Consider the following 14,368-nt stretch of genomic DNA (forward strand, 5'->3'; position numbering starts at 1 on the left):
AATCACACCTCTTTGCTAGTGATATGAACTTGTATTGAAAGACAATTACAAGTAATACAAAGTATGAACATAAAAACACACTTCCAGACAGATGTTTGTGAAACCAATCCAATAACGTTTTCTTGTCTTCTGGATGGCCAGTAACTTGATTATTACTTTTTGGATTATACAAACAGGAATATGAAATAATATTCTTGTAAATTTGAAGCTGCCAAAGTTACACATGGAGTACACGCTTGTACAACAACCAGGACTCCCCATAACTCCTCCACTGTCCCTGCAAGCACTGCGGCCATAACATCACTCTCTTAGAGCTACAGCAGCACAATTTTATAAATCGGTAATACAACTAGAACACAAACTGTTTGAATGATTACATTTTCAATTTAACTTCTAGATTATATGCAGTGCTCCAGATATGCTGCTTACCGAGTGTTTTATACATTGAATTACCCAAGATATTTAAATGTAATGCATAAAGAATACCCATAGGGATTTTGCTCTACAGCATGAATTTGCATATCAAGCTTCTTGCACTTCTCATTAGTTCCCGGTGTCTCAACGGTAGTGAGTAAACTGAAAACGATCGCGCAAGAGACTGGATCATAGAAATGCCAGGACAGCTAATTGTAGCCTGCCTGCGAATTGCCAGAAACGTGACCAATAAGCCTGGATTTTACAACAACAAAAAAAAAAAAGTATGGTTGAATCCACTCACTTGTGGACTGGTGAATACCCTACTGGATTCTGCTGTCTTAAGCCCGCCGCTCACTGCCCGACTCATCTCAACTGGCCGTACAGAGTTTGGATGAATCGCAGCTGTGTGCGTGCCCTCAACCAAGATTATACAGATTTCAGTCGGGATGTCTTCAGATTTGAAGATTGAACATGTTGAATCTTTTTCAGACGCAGTTTCGTTCAGATGTGATCAGTCTGTCTGTGTGTGGCGGTTGCCGACCAAGACTGACTGAGACCGATTAGTCATAAGGGTGTCAACCAATGTGAAGCAGGTTTAAGTGACGTAGCTTGTCATGTAACTTGTCATACAAGATGGCGGAATATTGACAGCTTTAGTTCCACAGGTAAAAATACATTAGTCTTGAATTGCTCAGTGTCCCGAATTCAAAAATACCAGATATGTGCACGTTTTAATAGTTTTTTTTAGGTGTTTACTAACCAAAGGCAAATGATCAATCTACTGGCAGCCTATATTTTCTTACTGCGCTAAAACAGACAAACAGTAACCGGTGGGTCGATCTCTAGTAGGTCACAAATCACAAGCCCCTAGATCCACATGCTGAGAAAAAAATGCCAAAGTCAAATAAAAAATCAACAGGTTGGATTTGATTTACCACAGGCTAAAGTGAAGTAGACAAGCTGTACAAAAAGTCAAACACTGCCTGAAACGTTTGCACGGTGTAAATGGCCAATTAATTAATAGGCTAAGCGCTTCTTTTGGTTGCCTCGCGGCGCTGTCTCCGCCGTCTAATCATGCCATGCATAATATGAGGGTCGCTAATAAATGAGGGTAAGTTGATACAAAAATGTGTACAGGGCAGTATTAATTACATTTGCATAAATAGTAATCACTAGGATCTAGTTGTGGTCAGTAATTCAGTCTTAGCAATCACACTGCATTGACCAACTATACTAGTATCCAACAAATGATGAAAAGGTGATAGAGTAGCGCAAAATTCTCCCACCACCTTCTGGTAGTAAGATGCCATATACAACTTACACATACCCCATTCTTGAGGACGTCTGTGAACCCTATACTAAGGAACACCAATTTGTAACGAAGATGAATTGCGGTTAAAAAAAATAATAAAGAAATGACATTAAATTAAACAAACTTCTCATTTTTGTACTTGAAGTAGCATTTGTGAACTAACTCTTAGAAATCTGAAAAATTGACTTGTCAGCGGTATTCTTTCGTCCCTGAATTACTTCCTGGTTTGACACTGTGTACAGCAAACGGTTAACAGGTTTAACAATGCGACCCACCCGTATTCTAACCTGACTAATTGCACTCTGCTGTTCTGGGATAGATTTATCATCATTAGTGAGGCTCACGCTTGCTCTCTTCGGTCACATGGCTCCGAGATATCTGATTCAACTAAGAGGGGGGCACGACTTAGTTCTTCAGAAACGTTTTCTAAACAAGAGTTAGGGGCAGGAGCACTAGCCTCTGAAGCCGTCAAAATTGAACCAGCTCCTGGAGTTTTCTGACATCCGTCCGTGCCTGGGAGAGTCCTACCCAATCCAGGGTTCTACTCACTGAATCTTCTTATTTATTTCTTAGCAGACACCCTTATCCAAGGCGACTTACAATTGTTACACAATTTCACATTATTTTTACATACAATTACCCATTTATACAGTAGGGTTTTTACTGGAGCAATCTAGGTAAAGTACCTTGCTCAAGGGTACAGCAGCAGTGTCCCCCACCTGGGATTGAACCCACAACCCTCCGTTCCCTAACCACTACTCCACACTGCTGCCCAACATGGGGCATCTGCTCTCTTGTAGCTATGCCATCGGATGATTCAAACTCTTCCTCATGGTCTGAAGACCTGCAGGAGTGACTCTGTCCAGAGTTTCTTCCAACATCCAAAGGTAAGAAATTAACCAACATCAGCAGGTTTCGGTGCACTCGTTCATGGCCTGTAAGGGGATTTTGGATTCTTGTTCGCCATGAGGACTCTATCTCCTTCAGTGAGCACTCCCTTGACTTGACAATTGTATACCTCAGCCTGATGTTGCTGCTCTTTGGTGACATGTTCCTGTGCTATAATCATGGCCTCTTGAAGGTCTTTCATCAGAGACCCAACGTAATTATCAGAGCTTATACCTCTGATGCAGCAGGCTACTGCAGTCCTGCAGGTACCCTGACCTCCGGTGACAGAACAGAGGTGCTCTATTTATGATCAGCAGCCTACTGTTGCCTCTGCTGCCCCTCCAGTCCACCCGGATTTTCTATTTGAGATGCAGTCCACATGGGAACACCCAGCTACAGCTGTGGCTGCTTCCTGTTCGGTGGTCTCTCGAAGTGGACAAACTGGGTCTGTCCCATTTTCCACCAGTAGGGGCACCCATTGCGGCTCTTGTTCAGCCTACCAACCTGTCTTTGCTATCCAAGGATGCGATGTGCCAGAACAACCAGTACAGGGTGACAGAGGTCATACTTAAGAAGGTGTATGCTGCTAGTGCATTTAACACATGCCTGGGAAGCTACAACAGCATCCTTGTGGCTTACAAGGCGCACCTTCTTGGGTCCATTGCTGCGACCTACAAGCCACTGTGTCAACAGCTGTGCTTGGTCTCCAGGAACCTGCTCCGACTGTCCAAGCTCAGTGGACAGGTGATAGGCAGGAAACTGGCAACATTGGTGACTGCTGGTAGGCAGCTTTGGCTCTCCCAAGCATGCGTGCTTGACGGAGACAAAACAGCACTTTTGGATGCACGTTTGGTCCGGCAGTGGACGAGATGCTTCAGGTGCTCCTTCTCCCTAAGTGCCCGCCTCCACCTCGTAAGCCTGCAGTGCAGTGGCACTCTAAGCCCCAGTTTCCCCCCTGTGAGCACTACTGTCACAGACCCACAAGCCGCCACTCAGGTGGCTCAGGAGGTAGCAGCTATGCTGCAAAAGTGGGCCATTTGCATAGTAGACCCCCTCCAACAAAAACGAGGGGTTCTATTCCAAGTATTTTCTGTTGCCAAAATGGGATGGCGGCCTCAGACCAATCCTCGATCTCAGGTAGGTGAACCTGTATCTGAGTCAGAGACAGTTCAAAGTTACCTATCTAGGGGTGCGCCTGGACTCAGGGCTTATGTTGGCCACTGTCAGACGACAGAGTGGAGAAAGTAAACGCCTGCCTAGAGCTGTTTCAGCTCGGCAGGTCACTGCTAGTAGTGGCTTTCCAGAGGCTTATGAGCCTGATGGCAGCAGCATCCAACACCCTTCCACTGGGTCTCCTGCATATGCGCCCCTTGCTGGCTTGGCTCAACCACACAACTTGTCAGCCAGTGTTGAATCACAACCTCCTTTGACAGTGTCTTGCGTCTTGGTGGAGACAGCCGGCCCATCTACACCTAGGTGTGGCACTGGGCAACGTCACCAGTAGGGAGGTCGTCACCACAGACGCGTCCAACTCAGGTTGGGGTGGAGTTTGGAATGGACGAGCAGTGCAAGGGGTGTGACAGTTCCCATGGAAGGGTCGCCATATAAATGTTTTAGAACTGCAGGCAGTGTACCTGTCCTTGCAGAATTTTTGGAGCAGGTTCAGGGAAGACACGTGCTTGCTCATACAGACAACACGTCTGTGGTGTCCTACAACAACCACCAGGGGGGTTTGCAGTCACCCAGTCTCCATCGTTGTAGTGTATAAAAGGTTAAAGCTGAAAGCTATTTTTTGAAAAGTACCTTGTTAAGCACTGAGTCTACTATTGGGTGTTCACCTAATTTGGGTGATACATATATTGATTCTGTTGGCTGTTTATGTAGTAGAATGATACATTTTAGAACAGTTACGTTAATTAAGCTGTGGAAGTTTCTGGAAACAGCAGTGTAGTAAAATGGAAGCTGTGTACAAGACATGCTACACTCATGCCTTAGCCTGACGTCCTCAAAGTAAAAATAAGTTTGTTCTTTAGAAATTTCAAGTAGTCTCCTTTTTAATTTTATTTTAATCTGTTCAATACATAACATCCGTGTGGCCCACAAGCTTCTGCTGTGGGCACAACAGAACCTCCTCTCACTCCGGGCAGAATATGATAAAGATGAATCCCACATTCCAGTACTGGGATATAGTGCTCCGGACACTTCATTCGTGCGCACAGAGAAAATGACTTTCATCTTTACGTAGAAGCTTTACAATCACTGATGTTCCTCTTCTTTGCATTTGACCACTACAATTACTGTTGCTGGGTTGCTGTGCACATCTGCGACATGTTAATAAGACAGCACGCAGGTTCTCAGCTCTTCCAATTGATCAGGTACATGAGCTAGAAAATGCAAGGGTAAAGGGCATTGGGGGTGTGATAGGCCTCACGGAAAATCCAGATGGCCTTCGGAGATGGATGATTGTCGGCCCCGAACACGCACGGCTGCTGAGTGATTTTGAAAGTGAGTACCTCCAGAAGGACGACCCTGAAGGAAATTATCAGTATCACGAAGAGGGTTTATCGTCACAAGAATTGTTCAAGCGCCAAACCAACAACCTCATTGAGGTTATCATTCAGTACACTAACCCATTCCTAGATGATTGTCCCGAGCTGCTGATCTTGCATATACTAGACTGTGTGGATGACTCTGTTGTGCATACCGTTCAGAACATTGAGACTTTGGAACAAGAACAGTATATCAGATTTCAGAAGGAGGTACTGGACGATAGAACAAAGTCAATTAATGAGCCAGTAAAGAAAAACTCTCTATCTCTCCTCAAGTCACCCAAACGCAAGGATAAACCCAAAGCAAATAGCTTCACTATGCGATGATGTAAGCTTGTTTGGACATCTCTATATAGCTAACCAGCTGCATGAAGGAGATCCACAAGTATTCTTTAATCATGAAAATCAGCTGTGTCCTCCTTCCCTCTCCAACTTTGGCAAGCTCTGCACAGGGACAGTCAGATTTGCTGCGCTGTCTGGACACCTATGACCAACCTGAACCTCCAAGTCAATTTGACTGCAAAATCTTTGATGGTGCAGCCATTGTACACAGTCTACCCAGGAGGATTATGCAGAGAAGATATTTTGGCCGTTTCTGTGCCGGGAACTACAGAACATTCAGAGACTGGATTTGGTATGGGATAGGTATTTAAGAAAAGGGGCAGTGGTGTGTGGAGGAAGGTGGCACCTCAAACTAAGATGCCAGCTAACTGGAAAGACTTCCTCCAGGATTCTGCCAACAAAGAGGAATTATTTTCCCTCCTGTCTCAAACAATGGATATGGAAGAGTGTCCCCCAAGGAGCTGTACATTAATGCAGGTATGTATTCCTCTATATTTCATAAACAACTCTTTTTATAGTATGCAAGTGACTGGTGGTGGATCTTTTTTGCACCTAGGTACCACAGTTATCTCCAAAGGTAGTAGTCAGCCTATGGGGGAATGTACACATGAAGAAGCAGATACCAGAATCAGCATATGGAAGGCCATCCCAGGCTGCGTCCCAAACCATTCCCTTGAACCCTACACCCTTCGACAAGTGTACACTTCGTGTGACGTTTTAATGACCTGGAGGTTCTGATTTTTGTGTATTGGCTGGCACACTGGCTCTCCTTCAGGGTGGTGTCATGCATATTTGGTATCCCGAGGAGCGCAGTGCACAGAGCAGTGCACAAGATTACAAGTGAGGTGCTTGGACTTCTGGGCAGAGTTATTGCGTTCCCTAAGCCAGAGGAGCTGGACAACGTCTGGCTCAGAACGCACAGTACCAGCCACCAGGGTACTTTATTTTGGGTGATTGTGGGTACCCATACCTACAAGAACCAATCTGCCTCATCCCACCTTACAAGGAGCCACTGCAGGGGAGAGTCCAGGAGAGGTTTAACCGGTGCCACTCAAGGGCTCGTGCGGTAATCGAACAAGCCTTTGGATTGATGAAAACCAGGTGGAGGAGCATTTTCTTCAAAGCGTTGGAGGTGCATTCCACCTTTGTCCCAACAGTTATTTCAGCCTGCACCATCCTCCACACTGTCTGCCTGTCTGCTGGTGACCTCCTGGAGCATGAGGCCGATGTAGCAGATGACGATATGGATCCACTACCTGGTCCTGGGCTGAATGAAAGGAGTAGCACTTTAAAGAGAGACCAACTGGCAGCCCGAGTTTCTGCACCCGCTAATCCTCTCTCTCTCTCTCTCTCTATATATATATAAAGAATTTAGTTTACTGTAACTTGATAATGAACACTATACATTGAAGTTATGATTATATCCCTATCCCTATAAGCACTTATTATTACCCTTTGTGGCTGGTGTCTTTATGGTGTGTCACTGCAGTTCATAAAAAAAGTCTCTTGATATAGTAAATCGTTTTTATTAGAACAGAAAAGTAATTGTAAAGATATTTTTATTTCTTATACTTATAAACAAAAAAACAAAGATTTTTTCCTTTCTACATCTTTTCCACCATTCTCTCAAAGAAGGAGAGCAATCTTTCTGTTTGGGCCTCTGCTTGAAGGTGCCTTGCCTCATCCCTCGCAGATTCCTTTTTAAGAATTCTAAAATTCTTGCATCTCCTCTCTTCCTTTTTTTGGGGGTGGGCATTTGGGGGCTTTCTGAGGTCTGTGCTGACATGCCTGCTGTTGAGCTGGGGGCCTGCTCAGAAGAGCCTACTGGTCTGGGGGTCTGCACAAGAGAGCCTGCTGCTGAGTTGGAGGCCTGCCCTGGAGAACCTGCTGGTCTGGGGGTCTGCACAAGAGAGCCTGCTGCTAAGTTGGAGGCCTGCCCTGGAGAACCTGCTGGTCTGGGGGTCTGATCTGAGGCCACTGTTGGCGACGTGGACTGGTCATCCACAATGCATGAGGCAATTATGACAGGAGGACTAATAGAGGGTCTACCACCAATTGCCTCATGCATTGAGATAAACCACGGCCACATTGCAGCAGTGGCTTCCCCTGCATCTACACCTGTCCCTGTTGGTGTGCATTTCAACTCCTATAACAAAGATGATCAACAATGCGAGTGCACATAAACATGTGTGCCAGTTTATCAGTTATGCAGACAGACATTTTCCTGTCCTACCACAATGTCATATAACTTCTTTCTCTTTTAAAGTATCCTTAAAAAAATACAGCTAGGGGATTTTGCTGTAATTGTTCCTTCATGGAGTACAAACACACAAAGGCAAATCATTTGCTATTGAGAAATAACTGGCTACTAACTACAGGATTTATATAGTGTAATTTAGTGATATACAGATTTCTAGTTATATGATTCAGAGTGAAACAATCTCGCTAGCTATTTTACACAGCTTTGTATCATATTTTAATAAATAGATGCATTACATCATAGCTAGCTTTATCATGTACTTCTACGGAGGCAACAGCTAGCTTGCTAGCTAATACTCACTCCCAGCCCAGCTTCGCAGCGTTTCTTTTCCCCATGAAGAGGAAGGACATCGTTCGCCACACGCATCTGGATCAGTTTTAGAGTCTCTTCCTCTGACATAATCGCTGGTCTTTTGTAAACGGCGAGTTATGAATAATAATACAATACGTGTTACACTGGATGTGATCTTTTTAGTGGATATTATTGTTTTTATTATTATTAACAGTGGTAGATGCAATTAAGTTTTTCAATGAAGATTCATATCTACATTAATGATTTAGATTCTGGTAAAGTAGGCAAACGTGTTAAATTTGCAGGCGACACAAAAATAGGAGGAGTGGCAGACACTGTTGCAGCAGCAAAGGTCATTCAAATGGATCTAGACAGCATTCAGAACTGGGCAGACACATGGCAAATAACATTTAATAGAGAAAAGTGTAAAGTACTGCACACAGGCAATAAAAATGTGCATTACAAATACCATATGGGAGATACTGAAATTGAAGAAGGAATCTATGAAAAAGACCTACTTGTTAATGTTGATTCAGAAATGTCTTCATCTAGACAATGGGGAAGCTATAAAAAAGGCTAACAAGATGCTCGGATATATTGTGAAAAGTGTTGAATTTAAATCAAGGGAAGTAATGTTAAAATTTTACAATGCATTAGTAAGACCTCTTCTAGAATATTGTGTTCAGTTCTGGTCACCTCGTTACAAAAAAGATATTGTTGCTCTAGAAAGCAGAGCGACCAGAATTATCAAGGGTTTAAAAGGCATGTCGTATGCAGACAGGCTAAAAGAATTGAATCTATTCAGTCTTGAACAAAGAAGACTACGTGGTGATCTGATTCAAGCATTCAAAATTCTAAAAGGTATTGACAATGTCGACCCAGGGGACTTTTTCGACCTGAAAAAAGAAACAAAGACCAGGGGTCACAAATGGAAATTAGATAAAGGGGCATTCAGAACAGAAAATAGGAGGCACTTTTTTACACAGAGAATTGTGAGGGTCTGGAACCAACTCCCCAGTAATGTTGTTAAAGCTGACACCCTAGGATCCTTCAAGAAGCTGCTTGATGAGATTCTGGGATCAATAAGCTACTAACAACCAAACGAGCAAGATGGACCGAATGGCTTCCTCTCGTTTGTAAACTTTCTTATGTTCTTATGTTCTGCTTGTTCATTTTCTAACGTTTTGCATATCCTTGTTTACTTTTGCTTTATACTTTGGGGGTGTACAGAGGCATTGTTATAAAATAAAACTGTTACTTAATACCCACTGACACAACCTTTTAACGATGTTGCTGGAATGTTGCAATTTAGTTATGTTAATGCTTATGTTAAGGTTGTATGTTAGTGGCTTCTCCATGATTGGATCTGAAGTATTTGAAGATGTTAGTGATGTTTAGGGCTTCTGTTTTTTGGGTTTTATTAATTGTATTTTTCGGTGCTTATTTTTAGCTATTTTCGAGTTTTATATAAATCTTTTTTTTTCGGGGCTTTCATTTTTTCATGGGATCCCCCATTGTACTATAGAACTTTAAGGGACACTATATATAAATTGGGCTTAGATAAAGCAAAATTGGCCTCCTGGGAATACAAGGCTGTAACTAAACATCTTGCCGGTTCCCAGGAAATTGTTAAAGTAGCTACTTTCTCCCTCACCCAAAGCCAAAAATTCTGGGAGAATGTGTCTCACAGCTGCCTCAGTAATGTCCAGAAGGATATAGCATGGAACACCGTCCACAGTTCACTCCCCACTTGAGTGTTCATGTTCAGGAGGGGACTAGCCCAAGTAGAAACATGCCCCTATGCAAAGTGCCGCAAGAGAGAAACACCAGCCCATATCTTCTGGGAGTGCGATGTGGCTGGCAGTGTCTGGCTCTCTGTCTCTGTCTTCCTAAACAGGTTTGCTGACACGGCCAAGATGACCGCTGAGACTGTGCTCTATGGGCCTGCGGGAGGAATCGCTACCAGCACAGCTAAGTGCGTTTGGCGTGTCATCAATGTTGTCAAGCAGATCCTGTGGGAGGGCCGTAATGTCTGTGTCTATCACAAGCAGGAGCTAGACACTATCACCGCGACCAGAAGGTCACAAACTCTTAACAAGGACTTTGTAATTCTGGACATCCGGACCCTCGGGAAGGACAAGGCCTGCACGGATTGGAGGATCGTCGGACTCCAGGACGTGAAGATCTAACAGCACCAAAGACTAGAACCACTAGCGCCTAGGAGCGGGCCTACAAGGCACCGGTTAAGCCTTTTATTTATTTTATCATGCTGGCATGACCATTTTTTAACAGTGCCCTGGTTTTATGTAGTCTTTTTGTTCCAGTTTTATGGACTCTTTTGTTTTTGATTTATTTTGAATGTTTTATTTGATTTTGTTTTGTTTTTATGTATCTTTAAAATATTTTTTAAGTATACTATTAAAGGTTACATTTTAAGTGTCTTAAAATTTTAGAATTTTAACACATATTTTTATACACTGTCCCTTTTGTCCGTCCCTTTAGTTTATTTTAGTTGTATAGTTCAGTTCTGTTTTATGTTCACCTTTTGAACTTTTTAAGAGAGCGCTCACCGGCCCTCGCAAACACTGTTTTTTTTATAGATGTTTTTTTTTTCCAGTCACTTTTAAAGCAGCACAGGTTTTATCATGTTGATTTTAATCTGTGTCTGTTTTAACCTTGTACAAAGCACAATTGTCTTTAAATATATTTTAAATGCTTTTAAAACAAAATGTATGTCTGTATGCATGAATGTCATCTTTAAAAGAAATATAAAATGAATGAAAAAAGAATGGGTGTAAATTGTAAATATGTAAAATATCAATAAAGAGTATTCCTGTCCAAAGGTTATTGGCTACTGTGCCAATTACGTTGTGAATAAGAAGCAATTACAAGCGAATACGTTGCCATGACAAGCCACTAATGTAAAATGACTACACCGTGTAACAAATTTTTATTTTTTTTTGGTTCCTGGGTAGTAAGTGTTATTTCCTAATTGCTTATGCCTCAAAAGTATAGAAAATGGCTATTATTCCCCACAAACTTTGTTTTTGTGACCAGGACAGTGATATTTTGGAATTTACCTATTTTCCAGAACATTCCAGATAGATTCAGTGCTGAGTAAACTTGGAGTAACTTCTAGAACTTTCTAGAACTTTCCAGTAATATAAATAGTAGTATAAATACAGGGGCCTTAAGCCCACCAGTTCAGTTTAGTTCCAGCTGCCTAAGTGGATACATATCTGCATTTTTCTGAGATGGCATCAAGAGGCTGCAAGCATCCGGCAGACGCATTTTGAGACTTCAAAATGGTGGCATTCCTGATGGGTCTCCAAGGCGGTTTTACCAAGTTTCCCTGCTATCTTTGCCTTTGGGACAGCAGGGACACCAAGGTGCACTACCACAGGCGGGACTGGCCACAGCGGACCGAGTTCTCTGTGGGGAGGAACAACGTCAAGTGGGAGCCACTGGTGGACCCCCGGAAGGTGCTGATGCCACCACTGCACATCAAATTGGGCCTTATGAAACAATTTGTCAGAGCTCTAGATAAGGAGTCGGCAGCCTTCAAGTACCTTCAAGACTTCTTCCCTAAGCTGTCTGAGGCAAAGGTCAAAGCCGGTGTCTTCGTCGGACCACAGATAAAGAAGATCCTGGAGTGCAATGAATTCCCCAAGAAGCTCACTAGTAAGGAGAAAGCGGCTTGGAACAGCTTTGTCGCAGTGGTTTGGGGCTTCCTGGGCAATCACAAGGCCGAAAACTATGTGGAGCTGGTTGAGACTCTGGTGAAGAACTATGGCACAATGGGCTGTAGGATGTCCCTCAAAGTCCATATCCTTGATGCTTATCTTGATAAATTCAAGGAGAACATGGGAGCGTACTCGGAGGAGCAAGGCGAGCGCTTCCACCAGGATATACTGGACTTTGAACGCCGCTACCAAGGTCAGTATAACGAGAACATGACGGGAGACTACATTTGGGGGCTGATTCGTGAAAGTGATTTACAGTATAATCGTAAATCTCGAAAAACTACTCACTTCTAAATCTTTTGTAGTCATTTTTGTATTACTTTAGTATAAATACATGTTAATTTGGATTCATATGTTGTTTTTTTCTGACTTTATGTGAACGAAAAGACACAAATTCGCCCGTTTTCTCATTGGAAATAGGTAAATTTCAAAATATCACTGTCCTGGTCACAAAAGCAAAGTTTGTGGGGAATAATAGCCATTTTCTATACTTTTGAGGCATAAGTAATTAGGAAATAACACTTACTACCCAGGAACAAAAATTGTGTTACATAGTGCTATCCACCAAAGTAGGAAATACGTAGCACACACATAATTATAAATACTTTACTAAACGAATAACTTTTGTACAGAAAAATAAACCCTTCCGTGACAGTTACAGATATGTCAAATATTACGCATTGGGCTCACACGCATTCCTGAGATTATCTCACGCATTTTGAGTAATGTTATTGGTGTAAATTAATTGCATTTAAATCCGGTATTAACAACAAAGTTGAATCAGACGTTAATGTTTGTAACTCAGGTCAATGTCAAATCCGGTTTGCCTGTACAAGGTACCCATAGCCCATTTTGCCATTTTGAGTAAACTTCTATATAAAGATTTAAAATATTTTTCTCAGTGGCTGCAAGAGACAACAGTACATCCGGTGTCTGTGTGTGTGTGTGTGTGTGTGAACACTTGACTGTTAAAGGTGATGTGCAAAATAACAATATTGTATTGATAAAACAGTTTTCTTTTTTGTTAGGTTTATATAAAAACTGTTTATTTTTTAATATTTCTCTTGTTCTGTCCACTGACTGTGTACCTAACTCTGGTCCTCAGGGATCTCCAATCATCCAGGTTTTTGTTCCAACCAGCAAGTAATTGTTTTTATTAAAATCCACTGGTTTGCATTGCATATAGAATTCTCACATGCCCTAGACTTTAGTATGAATTAGGACATTTAAGTGTTTCATATTCAATATTAAGCAGTGTACATTTTAAAACAAACTATTAGGTGCTGGTTGGATTAAAAACCTGGACTATTGGATGTCGCCAAGGACCAAAGATGAGAGTCCCTGTCTTAAGCAATGATAAAAATGTTGTCAGTTATCACTTTATCAACAGTCATATTTGTGACATTTCTATTTTGTTAGTAAGATGTTTGACGTGCTGTGTGTGTGATGTGTGTTGGTTGTGATAAGATTTTTCTTGTTGTTTATTCATAGTTTTTTTTTAATTCTATACCAATATGTAGCTGTGATTTGTTCTTAAATTGTGTTGTTTTAATGTAGAATTCACAAGATTTAAATATTGATGGTATTCTGAAGGTCTATTATTAATACGGTGTCAAATTATTATATATAGGAAAGGACCCTAACGTTGTTCCCCCCCTTTTTTTATACCACTTTAAAAGTATTTTAAGAACATAGCACAGTATTCTGAATATTACTACAGTTGGGTGCTCTGTCTGGCAGGAAAACATTTTTTAATTCCTCATAACTTTCAGAAAATATTGAAGTATACAAACAATACCATAGGAAGCTTTAAAAGTGTCAGAGCTTTGCCTCAGGTATCATTGCAAACCAAACTGTAATCCATGGTAAATAACTTTGTGACATGCCTTTTTTTAAACTAAAGCACATTAGTTAATGTAGAACAAATAACAGACACCGAATGATAAAGAACAGACATCACATTATGTAAAACTACTGTCTGAAGGAATAACAGTCATTAATTTGTTGAATATGAATTTTTCTCCCAGTTCAATTTGTATATCCTGCTAATATTATCAAATTCTGTATCACAGACATTAAACTTCCTTTAATATATCAAAAACATGCTAGGACAGCTAGGAATTTTTTCAAATTAAGTATGTTTTCGGTATGTTGCTAATAATTGTTATGGAAATCAACAGTGATTTTTTCAGATAAAAGACATTGCATACAATTGTTAACATTTACAAAGGAAGAATTTACATCAGAACCCTATTTTCAGAATGGAGGAGGAGCTGGGAGACGCTGGTCAGACCAGCTTAGAGCTGGGAGTCGCTGGTCAGACCAGCTAGGACCTGGGAGATGCTTTCTTAGTTAGGAAACAACCCTCCATACATGTATTTTGCAGCGCATTGTTTTGAATTTTGAATAACCCATAACACGTGGGTGTATATTGCTCATACGCCAGAGGTGAAAGGTGAATCTCAGGTCATGGCTTATTTAAGGTTTTTGTTTTAAAATATCACAGGAATTCTGTGTTTTTGTTTTATTTAACAAACATTATTTGTTGTGTAATTAAAACTAACTT

This window comes from Acipenser ruthenus, chromosome 5 (genome assembly GCF_902713425.1).
Source record: "Acipenser ruthenus chromosome 5, fAciRut3.2 maternal haplotype, whole genome shotgun sequence".
NCBI lineage: Eukaryota > Metazoa > Chordata > Actinopteri > Acipenseriformes > Acipenseridae > Acipenser > Acipenser ruthenus.